General features: G+C 39.3%; 1 protein-coding gene across 5 annotated transcripts in view; it reads right to left on the bottom strand.

Moving 5' to 3' along the window:
- The window catches only part of sgip1a (SH3GL interacting endocytic adaptor 1a), a 79,635-nt gene that overhangs the window by 34,524 nt on the left and 22,857 nt on the right, over positions 1–22,254 (bottom strand). The gene's annotated exons all lie outside the window — the stretch shown is intronic.

Genomic DNA, 22,254 nt, shown 5'->3' on the forward strand with positions numbered 1-22,254 from the left:
AACTCAGCTGAGGAATTCGACAGGGCTCACTGTCTCTTCCCTCCACATCTACTGTATACATGACAGTGTGGCTTTGACCACAGCATCAGATCTCCAGCTGCTATTGGCTATAATGAACTGCTCACTGACCAACAATACAAATGATGACTGTATTGTTAAAGCAACAAGTGAGTGTGTGTTTTGACCTTAAAGCTGAAGTAGGCAATATTGTGTCATTATAATTTTGGTTGAAATACCTAATAGGTATACCTAATAAGGTATTTCAACTGAAATTATAATAAAATAAACTGAAATTATAATAAAATAAACTGAAATTATAATAAAATAAAAATATTGCCTACTTCACCTTTAAGAAAACGTTCTGTAGCTTTTGTAAAAAATGTCTTAAATGCAAACTCACTGACACAAAATTTTCTCCTGTAAAGAAAGTGGAGAGCATGCACATCAAGCCCGAGTGCAGGACAAAAGCAGCATACAAAGGAAAAGAAGAAGCAGTCTGTCTGCACATGGAACACTGCAACCTCCCAAAAATGTAACGATGCAACATTTCAACGGTCAATAAACTGAAATTTTTGTTTTTACCACAGATTGGCAGATATGGTTTGTGTGTTCAAGCTTTTCACATTATCTCAAGCTCCGCTGCACTATCAGGATGTACTCTGGACTGACAACAGAAGTAACAACAAATGGTTTAAATAAAATCACCTCAAATAGCATTGTATTAAACTACAGCATTACACTATAGGACTATGTTTTACTCGTAATATTCAATAATTAATTTCTTCATTGCTTTATTTTTCAGTAGTTTTTCCCTTTCCTTTTCATTCACACACACACATTGAGTGGAATGTGTTACATTTCTCCGGAATAGCCCTGTGTTTAAAAAATAAATATCCAATCCAATCATGTCCTCTTCCCTTGGAGGAAGTTCAATCACAATCCATCAGTTTATTCCAGTATATTTAATTTTATCAATTGTACTGTACAATTATGCCAAACAAACAAATCTCAATTTGCTCCTGGCCTGCCCAGTTGTCCCCCTCCATTTCTTTTCTGATAATTCCTTGACTCTCATTCTTCCACGTCTTTGTCTGGTTTTGAACTAATCACATCATCTCATGACCAACCTATCTCTTTCTCACATGCAGATACACACTGAGCCTCAGAGGAGGAACCTGATGCTACCTCTCGCTAACCCACACACATGAAAACACACATACACAAGGTATCATGATCATGTTCTTGATCTGTGTCTGGTACTCAAATTCAACACCAGTGACTCCACTCATGAATTAAAGACAAATGTCATCATTTCTTACATTTCATGCAATTTCTCTACTACACTAAACTGTGCATCAGCATGGCTGCAGCCAAAATGGAAAATCAATCCAGAAAGGCCTGCTGGCCATGAGGAGTCTCACCCAGAAATACTCTCTCATTGATTCTGCTAACATATTCCGCTTTGCATCCTATCAACAGCCACTGTCACAGTTCAAATAAATGTCCCACTGCAGAGGAAAAGCACTCACACACATACAAACTGAAGGCACATTTACAAATACAAGGGCTTGTCCTCGTATACACAAAGATAAGCACACATGTCCCTGCAGACATTTTAAGCGCATATGCGGAGACATGCACACACCTCAAAAAACAGAGCATGATGAATATTCATGGCCACTAGGTGATCAGGAAGCAGAAAGAAGATAAACATATGTGTGAGATGTATGAAAAATATATACATTTATGTGTAATTGAGGCAGAAAACATGTGCCTTCTCTTACAAGAATATGGTTTTTGTGAGAAAATCTTGAAAACCAAGTGCTCTGGTGGATATTTTCACAGTTCACATTTATTCATGATAAGAAACAGACATTTTAGTTTGCAAATTGCCCAAGGTCACTGTTCAAGGTACTGGATCACTATCTACTTTTTATCTGTAAGTTAACACAATTTTTCTTATAGTGATGTGTCAATGCAACATTTCTCACAAGTTAGACACTTTGAAATATATACACTATAAAAATGAACAACTGTGGCCTTGACTGAGGCAATGAATGACCAAAAACAATATTCTTCTTTTTAAGAATACTTTTGTAGGGAGAGTGCTCGGGAATACATATATGTTGTTTTTACATTCTGAAGGTTTATTCCTGTGAAGACAGACTAAAGATTACTTTAGATTACACTCTGTGGCTTGACAGTTTCTCTCACACTGATCTTGGTGAGGCATCTGTCGAAGGTCTCAGTATGAGGACGCAGTGTGCTCTCTCAGTCACGCTACAGGCTATAGATGGAGGAAGATTTAATTGTTCCTTCAATAGCTGTTCTACAAAGCCAACAAAGTTTCAACACTTCAGTTACAGCTTCTATAGTTTCTTTGTGACTCTCTGCTGAGTCAATTCTCTCAACTGCTGCTTCAATTCTTATGTTTATTTAGTTTGTGCCTGATGCCATTTGGAAGCAAAATCTTTTCCCAGTCATGGCCCAGTTTAGTGCTACCTGTTGATTCGATGTCAAAATTTGGTTGTATATAATTATCCATGATACTGCCAGCTGGGGAGGCCTGGTTTTCTTCATCCTCTTAAAGCAGCTTGCACCACACTAGCATCTTCTGTTTCACTTTAGGCACCATCATGGCACACCAACTTGAACTAATTTGTTGTCTGTTTTTAAACTGCTTTAATTTCAGCAGGCTATATTTAATCCAATTTGTCAGAAGCACATTTCTTTACGCTGCCATCTTGTTTCAGGCTAAAGTTGATGTCTTCAGTAATTATCTTTCTATATTTATCGCCCCTCTATTGGCCTCTCTTATTTTTCTTTCCTTACGTCTGCTTCCCTCTTCTGTAAATCCAGCATTGCCCCCAAGCAAGAGCTGACAGGTTTACAGCTGTGCTAATGAAACAATATATTGTGTATGTGTGTGTCCGGATGTGTCAGTGCACACATGGCAGCTTTACCCTGGCTACAGAAAGTCTGCATTCTGCATTACATTAAAATTTGATTAAAATCTGCATTATTATTTCACTTTATTTCATTTTATTGTCTTGACCTTTTGCTTCCCTGGTCTTTTTTAAATTTTTTCCTCTTTCATTTTATTGGCTTGGTGAGTATTACTTTAAGACAATTCAAAAGACCAAAAACAACCATTGGCGAATTGCCAAAAATTATGGCGAAATCAGGCATAGGTTTACAGCAGAAAGCCGCATATAGTGACCCAGCAACCTGCCTTGCCTTATGGCATATCTGTTCTTAAGCTGCACTTTCAAATGTAAGTCTACAGATTGTTTTTCCTCTATTTGGCTATAGTGGTGGGAATAACTGCTACTAATGACACAAATTATAAATAACCAGAATAATGCAAACTAATTCTTCAGATCATTCCAAGGTTTTTAGTCTTGCTGTATACGAACATTTCAAACACACACAGACGAGAAGAGATACTTACTTAGAGACTTACTTAGATACTACTTGAAACTGTATTCACACATAATTCAACTGACCAGCATAATTGAGTAACAATGCAATAAATTTCTATTCCACGTTTAGAGTACAGCACCTAAATCTGATTGGATGACGTTGATGTGAAAGAATACATGAATGCGAATGGCAGGGGTTAATTAATGGAGAGGGAAATAACAGAGCGTGCGGTACACACTGTGTAATGACTTAATGGCTTCCGTTCAGAGGGATGCTAGCACAAATGCTAATTTAATTAGCAGTCTTTTTTCAAGACACAGTAATGTAATTCTAGGAAAAGCCAAAGGACATGAAGCCAAACAGGACAGGACACTGTCAAACTTAAAAAAAACAACAACAAAAACTACATGACAACTGAAGAGTAACAGCAGACTGGCCAAATAAACGCCATTTATTTTTCTAGTGTGTCTGTGGGACTTATTTTCAAAGTAATGTTTATCTGGTCTCTGAAAAGAGTTTAGAATCTAGGATTCAGAATAATCTGGGAGAGATGGGAAGCTAACTTTAGAAAGGGTCCCAAAAAGTGAAAAACTCACAACAGGAGGAACACCACCCAGATCAGCACAGAGTGTGTAGTTATTATACATCTTTGAGGTCAACCTTCTAACCTTAACTAAAAAGAACCATCTTGAAACACAGCAGTTATACCTTTCTCCTATTATTAACTCGAGTGCACGTGCACATGAGCTCATTACAAGCTCTCACCATCAGAATGTAGATTTACACCTGGGACACACATTCTGCATGTCTTTAGCTTTTCACAAATTGAAGTTTAGTGTCACTTAGACATACAGTATGTTTTTGAGGGAGGGCAGAACAATACTCATTCTATTTCTGGCTGAGATTTTTCCAGAAAGTGAGCCTGAGAAATTTAGAAAGTACTCATCTAATTCCAAAGCTATCTAGAAAATACTTTAAATAAATATTACTCCATCTAGGCCAAGTTATGTTGGACTTTTGGTCAGGCAGGAGACCCTAATAAGACCTTCAGTGTTCTTATATGGTAGCATGCGCATCTATGCTAGTTGGTTAATTCTGTCCTTAAAGACCCACTAATGAATAAAGCACCAGTTGGTTATTTTAGTGAAATCTCTGAGAAACCACATTTTTCCCCTCATACAGGCAAACAAAATCCAACACTGCAATCAAATTTATAGATTTGAAATTGTTCTAAAATCTCAGCTCTCATCAAGTTAACCTTTTTGCAGCAACTTTCCAATGAATCTACTGTATGCAGTTTTACTATTTGAGGAACATAAGTAAACATTACTTTAAAATCAGTCTAGTCTTGAACTAAGAGTTGTGACTGAGTCTGTGCACTGCACCTATTGTGTAATAGTGATTTCCTGTCTGCTTCTGCCAGGGGTTTCTGGTGCATTAGCCTCAGCTATATTAGCCACATAGACAGAAAACTAAACCGGAAGGGACACTATGCTCTGGACACACACACACACAAAAATGTAAATCACACACGGTTACACATGTATGCTACTGAACACACCCACTAAAACACTTTTTTCAGTAAAGCTCTACTTGAGAACAGGCGGAGCAGAGGCTGTTTAACAAGCTGCTCCAAAGGGGGAAGAGATGAAGAGGCTAACCAACAAAACACAAACACACACACAGAGCTTGTGCTGCCAGCCACAACGGAGCAGACCAGGCAAGGCCGCTCCAAACTCTGGATGGGAGACCTGTGCTGCTCTGCATAGTAAGTAGAGAGGACAATAATACACCATTGAGATCTAGAAGCAGAAGTGTAGGATGTTTTTCTCTAATCTCTAATTTAGATATGAGAGCATTAAATGAACTTCTTAAACTCTCATTTGTTGCTTCTTTATAAGTAAACATCTAAGAAAGAAAGCTGATCACATTTTCTAAATCTAATTCAGCACCTGTACAATTTATGTTTCTCTCTAAAAGAGGAAGAAAAAAACATGTTAGTGTTTATAATCCAGTGCAGTATGGATGTCAAAGCATGCTCAGGTGGGAGAATGGCAAGAGAATTAAAGTGTGAAGACGATGCGTCGGGTTGTTGTGGGTATTGAGTCAAGCTGTTGACTAAGCACGAGGAGAAGCATGTGGATCCACTGACAGGCAGGCAGACAGGTTAGCAGACAAGGAGACAAGTAATCAGTAGAACAGGATGAAGGCTGGCAGGCACATAAACAAGCAGACAGATAAAAATACTGCAGACAGACAGGTTGTAAGAAACAAGTAGACAAGGAGACAGCAAGCACAGAGACAGGCAGGCCGGCAGACTGACATACAGTAGACAAACAGAGAGATAGACAGGCATATTGCAAACAGGAGGTTTAAAAGGCTCTTTCGTTGGAGTGACTCATCCATCCTCCTGGCCCTGAGAGGCAGGAGGAGGAGGATGCAGGTGAGGACAGAAAAGCTGCTCAAGATTGGCAGATACACTAGCAATGACCTCGCAATGCTGCAATGATGCTGAGGCAGAAAAATGCTCTAATATCATGAGAGGGCACGTGACGTGTAGCTATGTGAATGCAGCCTCCATTTTATTTCATGCACTGCTTTTGCCGACCTGCTTGGAGCTGAAAATGTGTTCAGGAGTCTCAACACTGATGTGTATCGTTAAAAAAGGCAGAGCAGAGGAGACTGGAGATAGATGCAATTATTTACTTAGGATGTGCTGACAAAAACCATATTCTTCTATGCAGCAGCTACTATGCCGCACTCTTACAATCACCCTTTAAATATGAAGCAGCATGTTTTAAGATTTAATTTATATAGAGAGATGTCTACTAATTTCAGAGGCTCTAACATTTGCACACCATTTCATAGACTGTAACACAAACTCTGCAAGGCTCTGCACATAAAATCAGTCAGACAGTCTCTCACTGTCACTACATATCTCTACTGGCACAGGACAGAAGAAAGCCATTTATTCAATCTCACCCACCTACATTTTCCATGCTACTCTCAGGACTTAAGTCACCACTTCTCTGAATCTGACAGAAGAGGCTAACAGGAGAGAAGCTGTCTGTGGAAATATCCTCCTTGTCTCATTACCTGGCAGCACAAACAGAAAGCCAGGGGGGCATGGCATAAGAAAACCTCCAGAAATGGCCATCGACAGCCATCATCTTCAGCCTCACTGTGTGTTTCAGTGAAAGAGGAAAGACAAAGAGACGGTGTCAGTTTGCGTTTGTGCCTGTGGATGCTAAAATTAGGCCTTGACTGTACTGTCCAGGTGGCTGCACTGTGAGCTATCAACTGTAACACTTGCTGTAACAATGTACCCAACACAAACACATTAGGAATTGGATGGTACATGTCTGTTTTGTTGCACGGCTGCACCCTTTGAAAAAAGGACATGTTTCATCGAGTGACGTCACCCACCTCTAAGAAAAGTGGGTCAGGGCCAGAAACCATATAGCAGCACGCAGTGCAGAGATGAACAAAAGATGTTTAAGAATGCCAGGACGGTGGTGATGCATCCATCTGTGCACTTGCTCCATTTCCATTCTATATCTAATATTTCACTTATTTATGCTTATTTTTATATGGATGGATAAATAAACATTAGCATTTAATTAAAAGATTATGGCAGCAATTGAGGATTATTATCGATAAATCTGTAGATTATTTATTTGATTAATCAATTAATTATCTAGTCTATAAAATGGGCCATCACAGTTTCACAAAGCCCAAGATGACATCTGAAGTGCTTGTTTTGTCAACAGATGAATCAGTTGAAAGAAAGTTGTTCAGCAACAAGTTTGATTATTGATTAATTAAGTAACTCTTAATTTGGCAAAAAAGGCAAAAAAAAATAAAATAAAATACACCAACTCCAAATTCTTAAATGTCAATATTTGCTGGTTTTCTAAGTTTTCTATGACAGTAAACTGAATTTGGGTATTTTGACTGTTGGTTGGAAGAAACACAAGCAATTTGAATAAGTCAACTTGGGCTCTGACAAAGTGTGTTTGGCATATTTCAGTGTTTTCTGATATAGACCAAGCGATTAATAAATTAATTGTAAAAATAATTGGCAGATTAATCGATGACAATAACTGATATTTGCAAGCCTAGCTGGAAGCAGTGAATATATGGCATTGTTGCTTGATAAATGACTATTAATCGAATATCAGAATTTTCCGATAATCATGGAATCATTTCAGCACTACATCAGACTAATGCTACATATTATAGCATTCAGTGTAAGACTATTTCTAGCACTTGTCTGTCCATCTCTTCTTCCACCCCATCAATGTTCTTCTCTTCCCCTCACCTTCTCTCACTCCTGTCTCTATTAAACAGCCAGCACTCATGGTTCCCATCCCCAGGCTCCAAATAGCATCCACCAAGGACTGTGTGGCAAATGACCCTGCTGCAGAGCCAACAAAGTGGCTTTTAACATGCATTTTCGGCACAAAGACACAGGGAGAAGATGTATTTTCCACCAGTCTGTCCATTTATTGACACAAGACTTTCATAGGTCAGAGAGAGAGATATGGCAAGTGCCCTCTCCGCCTCCAGCTGGTGTTCACAGCGCTCCTGCTCATGTCACAGTCTTCAGCAATTTCCTACAAAGTCTGCTTGTTCTATATAGACAGCAAATTATTACTTACAAGATAACGTGATTCATAAAGAAGCTGTGTTCAATATGTGACTGTTAGTTTGCAAGATTCAATTTAATTTACATGCTGTGAAAGTTTAAGCATATCTCTCAAAGCATTAGCAAATCAGAAATGAGATTTTAAGCTCTTGAGAATCAGCAGCGATCATTACTCTAAGCTCTTTATAAAAAACTCATAGTTCAATGTTTTTGCCATTTATAGTGTTGTCTTTCCTACATTTAAAGACACTCAAAGTAGTTTGAAGCTTCTTAACTGTAGCTCTGAAACTTGAGTATAACTACATCTTTAGGGTGACCTATAATTGGCGGGCAACAATTTTTTAAACAAGCAAATGTTTCCAGAAAAAAAGTGTATGTATGGGTGTTGCCATACTACAGTTGTCAAAACCCCTGCTAGGCCTCAAACTCTCCCCTGGAGACGGGTCCCCAGCAATTTCAGTCATGTCCTCCTATCAACACAGATCACCACAGCTGCCACTAAAGGGAAAAAACAAAAAGTAGAAATCCTCCCTTCTTTCGTCCACATTAATCTGACAGTACCCAGAAACGTCATCTGCTGCCGCCCAGCTGAGTCCCATTACCATAGGAAGATGAAATACCAAGGTGAGAAAAATATCCTCTTTTCCCTTTTTATGCATGCTGCATTTGATTTCATTCATACCTGGCACATTGACTGCTGTGGAGTGACCTTCAACAATAAGTTCAGCTAGAGCAGCAGTCATTCCACAGATGCTGGGGAAAAGTAAAACCATCAGTCTTATTTGGGCGTCTTTTCCCAAATTTAAGCGTGCTGTGCATATTGGCCTCCATCACCAGCATGCTGTGTGCTCACTAAACGGAGCTGCTGTTCCTCATTCCTCATGATAATAGTTCTATTCTCACTCAAGTTGTCATAAAGAAATTACCCTGCGTAATACTATTATAAAATGGCAAAACAAAGTTACAAATAAATTGTTGTGTGTATTTAGAGATACATTTGCATTAACTAACTAAATATATACATGTCTCTTTCCTGCAGAAACTAACATACTGAAATGAATAGAAAAACACTTGGATGGTTATCCATAAGGTATGGGACTGAGGTGCTAGTTGGCTGCATGATAACAACCTGAAGTTCAGCCTCCAAAAAATAATTGGACAGAAATGTTTTGCCTCATTTCAAGCCTCCTTTGGGACAGTGAGGCCACATGTGACGTCAGCTACTGTGATATTGTCTGGTTTTCAAGGCTAAAGCTGCTCTGGTGTTTTAGCTGTTGGCTAGACAACAAAAATCTAATGTACGACACCTCCACAGTGGAGTGGATTCGTCAGCCTACAGGGACCATGACAAGTTCACCCTTTCCTCATTGCATTGTCACATTTCTGTCCCTGCTTTAGAATCATCATTGTAGATACCGCATTAATACACAGCAGTTCAGTATCAGGAGATGTGTTTAAATAGTTGTAAATAGGAAATTGTATGATATGTTGTCATATGATTATGATATAACACATCGACAAATATATTACACAAGATACATTGGGCTTCCATTTTGTCAAATTTCCTTCAGGCCACTGTAGCCTTGTCTTTCTGAAATAACTGAAAGCACACATACCAAAGCCAAAATTACTGAAATCTTCTTGTGTCTGATATAAAATGCAATTTCCTGTCTAACAGGCAGAGAAATTATGTGATAAAAGCACACTGCTGCAGTGTTTATCATCATACAAAATAGAAGGCTGCTACAATGAATTCAATGCATAAGGGAGGTGGACTGCAGCTCCATCTGCACAGGGAAAAAAAGTAGACCTTCTGTTGACCTTCAAGACATACCAAATTCAAATGTTTTCTCTTTCTGCTACTGATACTAATCATTTTCAGCCATGTCAGTATTTAGAAATAAATTGAAAGACAGCAAGGGTTGTTAATACTGCCAATTTCACTAAAAATCAACAGCTTAGAATGTAGTTCTATGGTGTTTTCAGCCATGAAACCTCATGAGCTTATGACCCTCATAAATAACACCAAAATACAAGTTCATTTAAAACTGTCCTCTGCCCAGGAATTCATATAAGCCAGTTGTACACTACTAGCCTATCAAAAGATGGTGGGGAGCTGTGAAGAAATACTGTGAAGCTATGAAGATACAAACAATAAGGTTTCTTTGATTCACAGAGTATATTCTAAGATTGTGGAAAAACAAATATGCTAAATACATAAAATGTTAAATGACTCAACCGTCCAGAGATTTTAATATCAAATGCAATGATTCAAAGTAGTTGAGCCAAAAGGCAAAAGACAGTGTGGGTGTACAATGAAGTGTGATTCATAGATGAGAGGATGAATAATTTTTTTTTTCCCAAACTGGGAGATCTGTGTTTGCACTGAGTATGAACTCTTCATTGTATTAAGAAGGAGACGGAGGAGGACGAGGAGGAGGAAGGATGGAGGGCCTGTTGTGAGAAAACACTTGACACACACACACACACGCATGCACGCCTACACCTACATACGAAGCAAACACAAGCCCACATTGGATATGAGTCATTGATTAATCAATTTTTCAGACTGGGCAATAATGATTAAGAATAAACAACTAAACAGAGACATGAACAGTGCCCCTAGCGGCTGTTCACACACTTTCATAATGGAGGATGCTTATTACATCTTATAGTATGAAAGTGTTGGAAAGAAGTTTGTCCTGAGGGTGGATGGTTTATAGGTGCAAGAGGATAGGCCATAAGGTCGCCAAAATAAAATACAGTATCTCCTTGACAGTATTGTTGTCCTCTGCAAATGGCAATTTTGTGAGATATTTTGTGCATGTTGTCATGATGAAGAAGACCATTACTGAATATGAATGTGCAATGGCAATCCATGTATTAGATTTTGATATTTTTTGTGTTGAAGGAAAAAAAAAAAAAATAGCACTACATGAAAGGTCAAGGGGATGCTGAATTCATTAGAAATCATCCTTTGGGGAACATGAATATTCTTACAAAATTTCAAAGTTATCTGGCCTGTAGTTTGTTGTACTGAATGTAAATGTACCTGACTGACCAAGTGACCTTTCTGAGGCCCCACCACTACTGGAGCAATAAGACTAGGAGAAAATAAATGCAAAGAGCGTGTGGGTGTTTATAGAAGCTTATGGTGAGTTTTGTCACACAACATAGTGAAACTCCAGTGGAGTGTCCCTGTGGCCAAATTAAGGACAGCAAACAGACTGAAACACACACACAGTGGGGAGAGCAAGGAACATCAAGCAATACTCTGGAGATATAATGCCGTTTACTAAACCCATATATCATTGAATATCAAATACTGAGTTCACTAACCAACGTCAGGTATATTCTTAAATGTTTTTTTAAGTAGAGCAAAGCTGTAACTTAACTGTAACTAAAACTATTGCATCAATTACATTAGTATTATGCTTAAAAATATTTTAGATTAATAATTTGCTATCCAGCATCTCAGATGCCATCTTACTTCGCCCACAAACAGTAAGGGTTCTGGATCAACCAACCAGTCTCCTCTATCTCCTGTGCGAATGGATCAACATGGTTAAATCCCACACACACACACACACACACACACACACCTTTGCACTGTGCTCAGGGAAAGAAAATGACACCTTGGAGAGGTTTTATTTCTTTTTAAGCTACAATACATGCCCATGTACTGCAGCACCCCTATGATAAACTGAATATGCCTATGTGCACATTAGCGCTGTCAAAATTGGCAAAAAATGACATTCAATTATTCCTTCTAAAAAAAAAAAAAAAAAAACATAGGTCTGAACCATTCAAATACCTATTTTGCGCATTATGTTCATAAGAGGGCAAACCAATACAACAAGAGACATAACTACTTGTATAGGTATATTTATTTCAACATAAACATGTCTTTTAAAAGATCTACATACCTACACATAGGTATGTTAAAATAAATTAAAATAAAGAAATAAAATAATTAGGTATATAGAATGGACATTCAACTCTCTGAGCAAGCTGTGCTGTGATAAACATGGATCAAGTTGATAGTGCTGGAATAGTATGCTAACTATACAGCTTGCATACAACATTATCTTGAGGTTCTACAATTTCGCTGTCGACCAAAATCCAAAGTATTTCCAAAGGGGGCCTTTTAGATTGCTTGGAGTGCAAAACATTCTCTCTGTGGCCCAGTTGGATAGTGAACTCTCTGCCATCATTACCACAATGTTGTTGTTGAATTATTCGCTACATTTCAATTTCCATCAATGAAAGTGACGTTGTGTGACACCTGTCCGTCAAGCAGTGCATTCAGTGCCGCGGCCCAGGCCCACGCGAAAATTCGTGAGGCAGACAGCCGCTGTAGCGTTGCTTTTATTTCTTTATCCACAATTGAATATTCATTTTCACAACTGAATGTCTGTTTTTTTTTTTTTTTTTTTTTTTTTTTACAATTTGATTATATAATAGAGTTTAGAATATTCGTTGACAGCCCTATTGCACATACGAGGGCTTAACAAAATATCATGCAGCCCTGTACCAAGTAATGCAGTCTGACACAACAGCCCGGCAATAATTACTCCCTTTCTGCTGCTTATAAATGTTAAATCCTTGCTTTACAAAAGGTAGTATTTATTGTAGGGCCCTTGTGCTGGATGGCAAAAGAAGTGTTCATGATATTGTCTCACAATATCAAGGAGTTACAGTTACAGGCGAAATTGTATGGATGGACAGAAGTAAACCAGAGGTGTTTTAGTGCAGTTTTTTTGGCATAAATTAATCAGCTAGGCTTCAGCCCAAGGTGTCCAAGCCACAATTAGGATCATGGAACAACAGTTTGAGTGTTATTTGCCCAACTTGATTGCTCTGATGGTAAAACTGCGCCTTTATAGAGAGACTTGAGATAATAAAATCCAGCATGTAATTTACAACAGTGAGACGGTACGTTATGCTACAGAAACTCTGCTTCCACTCTCAATTACACCCATTGAACCTTTCCTTTATGATCCCCAGCACAGCTTTATATCAAGGTTCCATAAAATAGGTGTGTGTCTAAGAGTGTGCGTGTGTGTTTGTAGATATAATCCTGGGAGTCGCCCCATTTGCCTTGCCAATGTACTGTATGGGCACTCTTCTCGATGCCAAATCCCTTTTCTCGGCCAATGCACCAAGTAACCAATCAGGTAAATGGATTTGATTCCATCCGATAAACTCTTGTAAAAACTGTGGCTGAGCATTGAGTGATAACGGAGGGATGAACTGATTATTCATAAATACCATCAATTCTGCTATTAAATCACGCAACTTGATGCAAATGAATTTAACAACCTTTCCTATACGTATTTTTATTCTCTCTGACCTGTCCTTTCTGATTCCTCCTTTTTCTATTCCCCTTCGTCTTCTACTCCTTGTGTTTGCCTGTCTTCATGTGTGCACATAAAACTGATGGTAAAGCTGAGTATAATTAATAAAGTGCCTCTCCTCCCACAAGTCCTGTTTGTAAAATAAGCCCATTCATCAGTGTCAGCTCCTCATAGGTCAGTACTGCTTCAATGCTCTGAAGTGCTCAGAGTTAAGTTCCCAGTCGATCTGCTCTTTGCAAAGTCTCTAAAAGACACACATCAAATTTCATGTTCATGTTATTTCACCTTTTGTATGGACAGTTTGATGAAATTATTCATTGATTAACTGACTGGCACATCTTACTGATGACCCAATTAGTTGGGTGATCGATGAATCGTTGTTTATCTGATAAAAATATTTATACCAATATATACTGTATATAAACTAAATATGTGCTGGTTACAGCTTCTCAAATTCAAGAGTAAATTTGTTTTTGGGCTGTTTGAATAAGAGAGAAATTTTAAGGCATCACTTTGGGCACTGGTAGCTTAGTTGTGATGGGTACATCATTTTTGACATTTTAGGACAAATTAAATGATTAATTTAAAACACAATTAACAGAAAATCTACTATTATTTCATTATTATTGCATCCGTACTGTCCACTGAAGTAAGTTAAAAGGGAAACAACCAGTTTACTAGTCACGGAGAGTACTACCCAGCCTGTGAAAATAGTTGTATGATGTCTTCTGTGGTTCTGTAGGAGCTTTGTCAAGTCTGAGAAAATAACCCTGACAATGTCATCAGGGCTTTTCTCGGCTTGGCCTTGGATACTACAAATTTATAACTTTATAAATATATAAAGCCTGCATTACAAACTGTGGTGGGGAGTATCTAATGAAAGATGCTGTCGGATTGCATTATGGGAAATTCAGTGTTTTTGGAACTTAATCAATAGTATGGACCCAGCAAGTCTATCTGTTGTGAGTCCTCCAACTTTTGGAAGTGCAATATTAAATTGCTGGAGTACCACTTGAAGTGTGGATCGGAGATACCATATGTTCAAGGGACCTTCAACAAAACTGGGTGCTGCTACTACCAGGGATCAAACCACCAACTTTTCAATTACTCCACAGGTTTATTCATTTTGTCTCCCCGGCTGCTTTGTCTGGGTTATTTCAATACAAATCCTTCTACTTCGAGAGAAAAGGGGGAAGAGAACAGCAGGATTAAAACAAAAAAAGATGAATGAGTCTACAACTGAGAGAGACATGGAAGAGGGATGTGGGTAGACTCCTGCATCACTTCTCCTCTGGGCACTGCTTTCTGCTTTCCCAGCAGCCAATCACACGTCTTTCAGTTACCATGCCAGATATAAACATATGACTTGGCTATGAATAAGGTCTGTTTGCCAGTGAGAAAGACATGTGAGTATGTGTGCATGTGATGTGTGAGAGAGAGGAACCGAGACACAGGCAGAGAGGCATACAGTAGATTGCCAGTCAGATTATGAGGCTGCCCAGAATGAAAAATTTCCACATGAGCAGTAGGCAGTTCTGCACACAATGTGTTACCAGGCGTGCGTGCGTGCGTGCGTGCGTGCGTGCGTGCGTGCGTGCGTGCGTGCGTGCGTGCGGTCTTGTCCAGATGAGGCTTGACAGAAAGTTGATATGTATCAGTAGCTCAGATGCAGCCTGGTCACGTCCTCCTTCCGCGTGCCCCAGGGGAGCACAGGAAATTACTTTGTTTGTAAAAAAAACAATTATGAAAATGAGGACAGAAAAAGGGGGAGGTAGTGAGAGAAGGAAGAAAACAACAGTGTCAACTCTGCACACTCAGAAGAGACACAGAAGTGACGAGCCTTACTTTAAAATGGATGAGATCAGCAACAAAGGCTCTATCTTCTCCTCCATCTCTTGTCCCTCTCATTGAGATAGGATCCTAAAAAGCTGGCCCAAATTCCTGTGGATTACATCTGCCTTATTCCCTCCCAACAATCTAATCTCAGTTCATTCTGGTTAAGGCAGACCGCTGACTCCACCCCTCCTCTGTTCACACCCAGATTATAGGTTTGGTCAGCTTTTGGTTGGAAAAGGAATGTCCTGACTGTCTATGGTTCATTAAAATAGGGGCTTATTAAAAAACCTCTGACTGCATCTTCTCACAGCCACAGTCCTCAAATAAAGAACCACATCATCAAAAGGTGGAGTGTTGTTTGTCTCTAAAAAGGAGAGGAGGGGGAGTGAAAGTGAAAGTGACACAAGGAGGGTGAGAGGCAGAAAGAGCGAGGGGATGTGGAGAAACCACAAGATCTGGAACCACTTTGAGGGAACACACCATCAATTCCAGTGTCACTGTAATGCCCAGTAATCTGGTGTTATGGAAATTCTTATATAACCTGCAGGTTGAGTTCAGCTACACACATACAGACTGTATCTACCTACCCTTAAGGCAGTATCCTAACCTCAAGATATCATTTTAACATATCAAATTACAGTACAGAACCCCCAACTAGGAACATGGGTCATCCTGCTGGCTCTGTCTGGTTGCGCACACACACAATGTGCAACTGTTGCAGAGGCATCAGTTTAAATTGACTCATGAACTATTGTTTGATTTTTCTCCCATCATTCTCTTGCCATTCTTGACAGTATGAACTAGAAGATTGAGAAGAAATGATACAAATGTAAAGCTTAATGATTGTGTTCTACTTGTTCTGTACACCTGTGAGTATGTGCTGCTAACATTGTGTACACATGTTGTGTAAGCTGTGCAAAAGGTACTGAAAAAAAGACATTGTTCTTAGTGACTGCATGTTATGTAACACGCTGGTACTAAAACAACAAAAAGGGGCCATTGCAGGAGATTCCTGCTACAACTGCACTAAAGTAATGCAAAATGGAGGACAGTGTGACTGTATATCAAGCAGGAGTCCTGAAGCAGTGGCATGCATGCACAGACACACAAATAACAATACACACAGAAACAGATGCTATGATATACAAGCTTACACCATGTAGAACTCCATTGCTATGCTCTTATGAGACAGTATAAAGGATTAAAAACGTCTGAAATCGGAGCTGGATTACACCCCGCTACCCTCTCCGACTCACACTGTGATTAAAAAGACTATGAAACACCCTTTCTTACTGCAGATATTTTGTAAGAGTTCAAATTTTAGGTCGATGAAATAAAGCAAAAGGCATAAATTCTAAATATTTTACTGAGGAATGAGATTTCAGAGATTATTGCCCCAAAGCTGTTAGCTTTGGGGCAATAATGAGAAACTTGAAGCAGTACACAAAGTAAACACTCACTAACACATTGTCCCTGTAGTAGGGGAGCAGTATACTTGGATACCTAAAGATTCCAATTCCCACATTTGTTAAAGGCAAAAGGAGCTAAAGAGATGCTGATGTTGCTTTGAAACCTTAGAGGAATACCTGACATGAACACAAATGCAGCTGAACAGTGCTGACAATCTCCATTTTAGTTCACAAATGCAAGCAAATAAAACTATTTGCACAGAGCCTTATGACTTGCCAGAGGGAAAAAGAAAGGACAAAACAAATGTGATTCTGAGAAAAAAAAAGCCCTCAGCATGGGTGGAGAAAAACTTCTCATATGTCCTGTTTTATGTGTGATTAATGCAAATCAACATCAAACAACCCTCAAAGATGACAGATTCTAATGTTTAAATGCCTAGTTAGACAGCCCAATCTCACTGCTTAAGATATAAGACAGGAAGGTATTTTTATTCCTCCATCGCCCTCACCAACTATAGATAGTGAGAAACACTGCAAATCGTCTTCAATCATGTTAACATCGACTCCCATTTATTTATACCTTTCTCCCTCCTTTTTTACTGTTATTTTCTTCTGTAGTGTCTGGCAAAGCACAAAAAGGGTCAAATAATTTTGGCTTGCAGGCTATATGTTGGTTCCAGGTTATTTAGGCAATTCTTGCCCCTGCATGAGATAGCAACCTGCGTAAACTAAAAGTGCTATATAAACCGATGTACTTGGAAGCACTTTGATATCAGTCTGTCTTTTCTGGTCTCTAATCTATTGCTGTTTCTGTCATTTCCGGCCTTTTTTCAGTCAGTCACTTCTCCAATGTTGACTTTATAACAATACAAAATCAAGTGAGCTGTCTGATAAAATAAAATAAAGCCTGGACTCTCAGGTGACATCAGTGCATCACACTAAAGGACAAAAAAGAAGAAGACATTGTATTCATGCCACACTACATAACCCCCTCTCTCTGTCTTTCTGACATAACAAAGCATGGCCATGGGGTGGTTTACCCTCAACTAGCATGACACCCAAAAGCACTCTGACATTACTGAGTCACTTGAAGGCTGCACAACTGACATTCAGAAACAAATAATCACACAGTAAAAATTAATCAGTTTGAGTCGACTCATTTCCTTTTGTTTATGACAGTGCTTGAAGTCTGATTTTTACAACCACACAAAAGTAATTGGAATCATGACAGGTTACAGGAACACTCTGGGGGCGAATGTGGAGGAACTCCTCTGAGGATGCAAGCTGTGAAAACAATTACTGCTACGCCAAACTGTAGTACCATATGTCAAAAACCCCAAAACACAGTAGCTGGGGTACAGCTGGAATTACATAGTGCTCACCCCCAAAAGAACAACAGTTTTCAAGAAAAAAGTCCAGAAAAGATAGCTCTCTGTTCATCCTCCCCAGGTAAATCTTAACAATTTGCTGAATGATATTGGCATAAAAAAATGACTCACAGACCAACAGAATATCAAAAATCTTTTGCGGCCATCTTTCATTATATACAAAGATACTGAACAATGTACAGCCAATGCTTCTTTCAGTACTCCTCAGCAGTGTCTTACAGTGGGACTACAAATGACAGGTGCTTTGTGCCGTGTGGTTTAGTTTCACTGATGTTTTCTCTCAGTTGCAGTTCTCTTTGTACCTCTAACTCCCATGTCTCCCTGCTTTCCCTTTCTCTCCCCCTCTGTCTCTGTCCCTGCTGATATGGTGAAAATCAATGGCTCCTCTATTCTGTGGAAGGTCTGATGTCTGCTAATGAAATCCTATCTGCTATGAGTCATCCATCTGATAGGTGCTGGGACAACGACTGGCAGAAGGACAGTCTCGCCAGCATCATCTATGATCTCTCACACACACAAACATGCACACCTTTATGGGCACATCATTCATGCAAACATAAATGTGTTGTGTGCAAAAGTAAACCCTGATAATTGAGGTCACAAGTGGAGTGTAAGACACACACATAAACAGTGTCTGGGCTGCTATGGTCAAAGTATCCTCAAGGCCAGTAGCTTAGTACATAGGTTGAGTCTAATGGACAAAATATCCTTCAATTCATTTGGCAATTCATTTCTAAGAAATACAAAAAGCTATATAGCTAGTACTTGTGTAAAAATAAGTGAAAAAAAAAAGGTGAGATCGATTCAGATCTGCAACATATGATTGTGTAAAGTCTCTGACTGAGGTGTCGTGCCACCAAGACATCTCAGTCACCAGTGTTTCATTTATTGTTTCTGTGACAGAGCAGACGCAGGGACAACAAACTCATATTTGTCACCACCGACTGTTAACTCACACATACAGTATGCACACACACTAATATTGACTGCTTGATACTCTTAGATAAAAGCTCAAGTTATAGAGGTAGATGACCAGAGATTGTCTTGCGGTGTCTGAAAGGCCAGTAACAATGACCTCATATCATGTCTGCAAACACATCTTTGCTTTTAACTGAGAATCACACAAATCGGTGCATGTACACACTGAATTGCAAAGTGTTAAAATACACTTGCATGAAAGAATGAAGTAACTAGGGCGAGGGATTTTTCTTCAAATCTTTCACACAAGCCTGAATGTTACACAGAGTACAGACACGTAAAGCCTCACACTCACAAATAGAGACTTCCCATGCAAATAGTACAAGCCTGAAAACATGTCACACACAGCTGGCGAGACACTTTAAAACATGCTGTGTTTCTCTCTGTAATCATATCCTCAAAACACTCAGTTCATCCCTCTTTCATGAATCACATTTCTCTTACCCTAAATACCTACATCTCTCTCTCTGCAGCCCTCCAACCTTTCAATCCCTCCCTCATCACTACATCTCTCAACCCAACCAGTATCAATCTAAACGGCGCTAATCTCTTCTTGTAGCTGTGTCTCTGCGTCACTGTGCTAGTGCATCCTCTGCTGATTGAAACTGACATCTGTTTGCACTGGTCTGGCTCGTAGCAATACAGTACAAATACACATTGAGTGCTAGACCCAGACACATCCACAGATATGGCAAAGAGAGGATTTGTCACACATGCATGGACGAATACAATGCCACTTTTTCTAATAGCCTAAACCTAGCGCTGAAAGGAAATATTTATAAAATGAAAGGAGGAAGGAAAGAAGGAAGGGACATGAAAACTGAACCCAAAAAAGAAACAGAAAAACTGATATCAGCAGTCTATTTTGTATTTCATGGCCTATTTTATTCTTTGCTTCTATATTTTTCTCACTCCCACAGATAGTTGGACAAATACACGATGATGTGAGGTCATGTTGAAATACTTCAGCTAAATTATCAATAATAAAATGCAGGTTTTCATGTCAGCTTCCAGAATCAAAAGGGCAAAGAGTTCCTTCTAGAGTCAACAATCAGGATAAAATAAATTTTAAAAGAAGGAAGAGATGCTAAAGAGAGACAGGAAATGCCATGCAGCAAAAGGGCAGAGGGTTGGATTCGATCCCCAGCCGCTGTGGTAAGGACTCAGCTTTGTACATGGGGTACGCACTCTATGAGATGAGCTACCGGGGCGCCCTGAGATGCTATTTTCTTCACCCTTAGTAGAAATGCAATGTAGACAAGACATGTTATGGTTTGAGAAATAGGGGCATAATTATGTATGTATGTAATTATAATTATTATCATCATAATCATCATTTTAAATTGCTTTTTGTACATCTCTAATTCCCTCCTTACAGTATTATTCCTACACATGTAATCCATTGCAGAATAAGTCATGTTATTTTCCTGGGGCTTGCTGAAAAGTATTCTTGGAAACTAAGGAAATCACTAATTGAAGTAGATGACGCAAGTTGAAGGTAAGTGGGTACTCCAGAAGACACAACAAGGCATCTCATCAGTGCACAAATACTCAAACGAAGAGAAAGACCAGACAAATTTAATCCATTTAACTGCAATAAGATTTCATGTTAATTTATTAATTAAGTGCAGTCCAAGGAGATTGAGCCAAGCACTAACAGTCAGCTTGGGAGCTGAATACATTACGCAGAGAAGCACATTAATATTATATGGCCAAATAAATCCAACTTCCCTGAGGGTTTCCCTGTCACCATGTCAATCCAGCCCTCCTCCATTAATATGGAAGACAGTGCTGGAGGAAAATGGTGCAGGAAAGGAAAGAAGAGAACCATTATCTACATCAGCAGGACAACAGGACATAAGAGATGCTTGGGGGATGAAATGAGTGAAGGACCTTTGAAGAAAGAAAGAAAGGTACTCAGGTGGAGAAGGGATGGTATGAGGTGTAAAGTGAAAAAAATCACCACCAATCTATGGCAATAAATAATAGTGAATGGGTTTATATAGGAACAGTAAGGGCTCACTGATGTGAACAGCATGACACTTGGCACGAGCAAAGCAATGCACTAGAAAACCATCCACGATTTTGTTGATTTTTCCCTCCGTACACACAGAAATGAGGATGTACCTGCTGCCAAGCTGAACCAAGATGCAAATGTAAATACAGAAAGGTAACATAAAATTATAACAAAACAAAATAAAATCTAGGACACCGAGTCTGCGCATCCCCCTTTAATAATTTCACTCTTCCCATCACATGAGCTGATCAGACTCCAAAAAAAGCCACAAACAAGGAAGAGACTCAACAAAATACAAGCCTTTCATGATGATTGTACTGTCCTCTTCCCCTCCCTCTGTAAATATCTGTCTTGCCCTCTCCCTCCGGGGCTCTGACACGCATTGCTGCTCTCCATGCATATCTTCCATTCTCACGCTATCCTATTTGGACATTTTAACTTACTTTATCTCCTTTTTCATCTCTACCACTCCTCATTTTGTTTACCTGCGTCTTCCTGGCAATGGCTTTATAGCAAACTCTTCACTCTCCCTTTCTATCTCCCAGCTTGCGTCAGCTTCTTTCTGTGTCTCTCTCATTGTCTGTCTCTCCTCCAATTGGGTACTGTGGATTTCTCTCCTAGTTGCACTGCTATGGACTCTGTAAAAGACACTATTATGAAAGCAGCATTTCTTAATGTGTGTGTGTGTCTCAGAACTGAGAGAGAGATACAGGGAGACCTTGTAATCCATGGAGTTAGGCTCACAGAGGATCTAGGCTGTGACCTGAACACATCCTTGTGGTGTGTGTGTGTATATATGTATGTGTGAAAGGACACACAGATGATGAGTCAGTCAAACAGATAGCACAGCACGCCATTCAAAAACAATTTACCAGTAACACTTAAGAGCATAAAGATCATCAATGGGGCACTGAACTACATTTAATGGGTTTTTGCCTGAATTCTGCTTGTTGATGGATTCACCAGAGACTTTCCCTGCTCCTTTCTCGTCATCAACCATGACACAAAAGCACCCATGGTGCCATCAGTGATGGTATTAGTGTTACAGCAGCAGCCACAACACTATACCATCTTTTTATGATAAAACTAGAGCCACTGATTAAATTAGACCACACATCTTTGACAGCAATCACCTACTGTTTTGACAGCAGGCTCCTCTAATCTCTGTATGGGCCCTGTCAGACTGAAAAAAGCACCA

This window comes from Siniperca chuatsi, linkage group LG6 (genome assembly GCF_020085105.1).
Source record: "Siniperca chuatsi isolate FFG_IHB_CAS linkage group LG6, ASM2008510v1, whole genome shotgun sequence".
NCBI lineage: Eukaryota > Metazoa > Chordata > Actinopteri > Centrarchiformes > Sinipercidae > Siniperca > Siniperca chuatsi.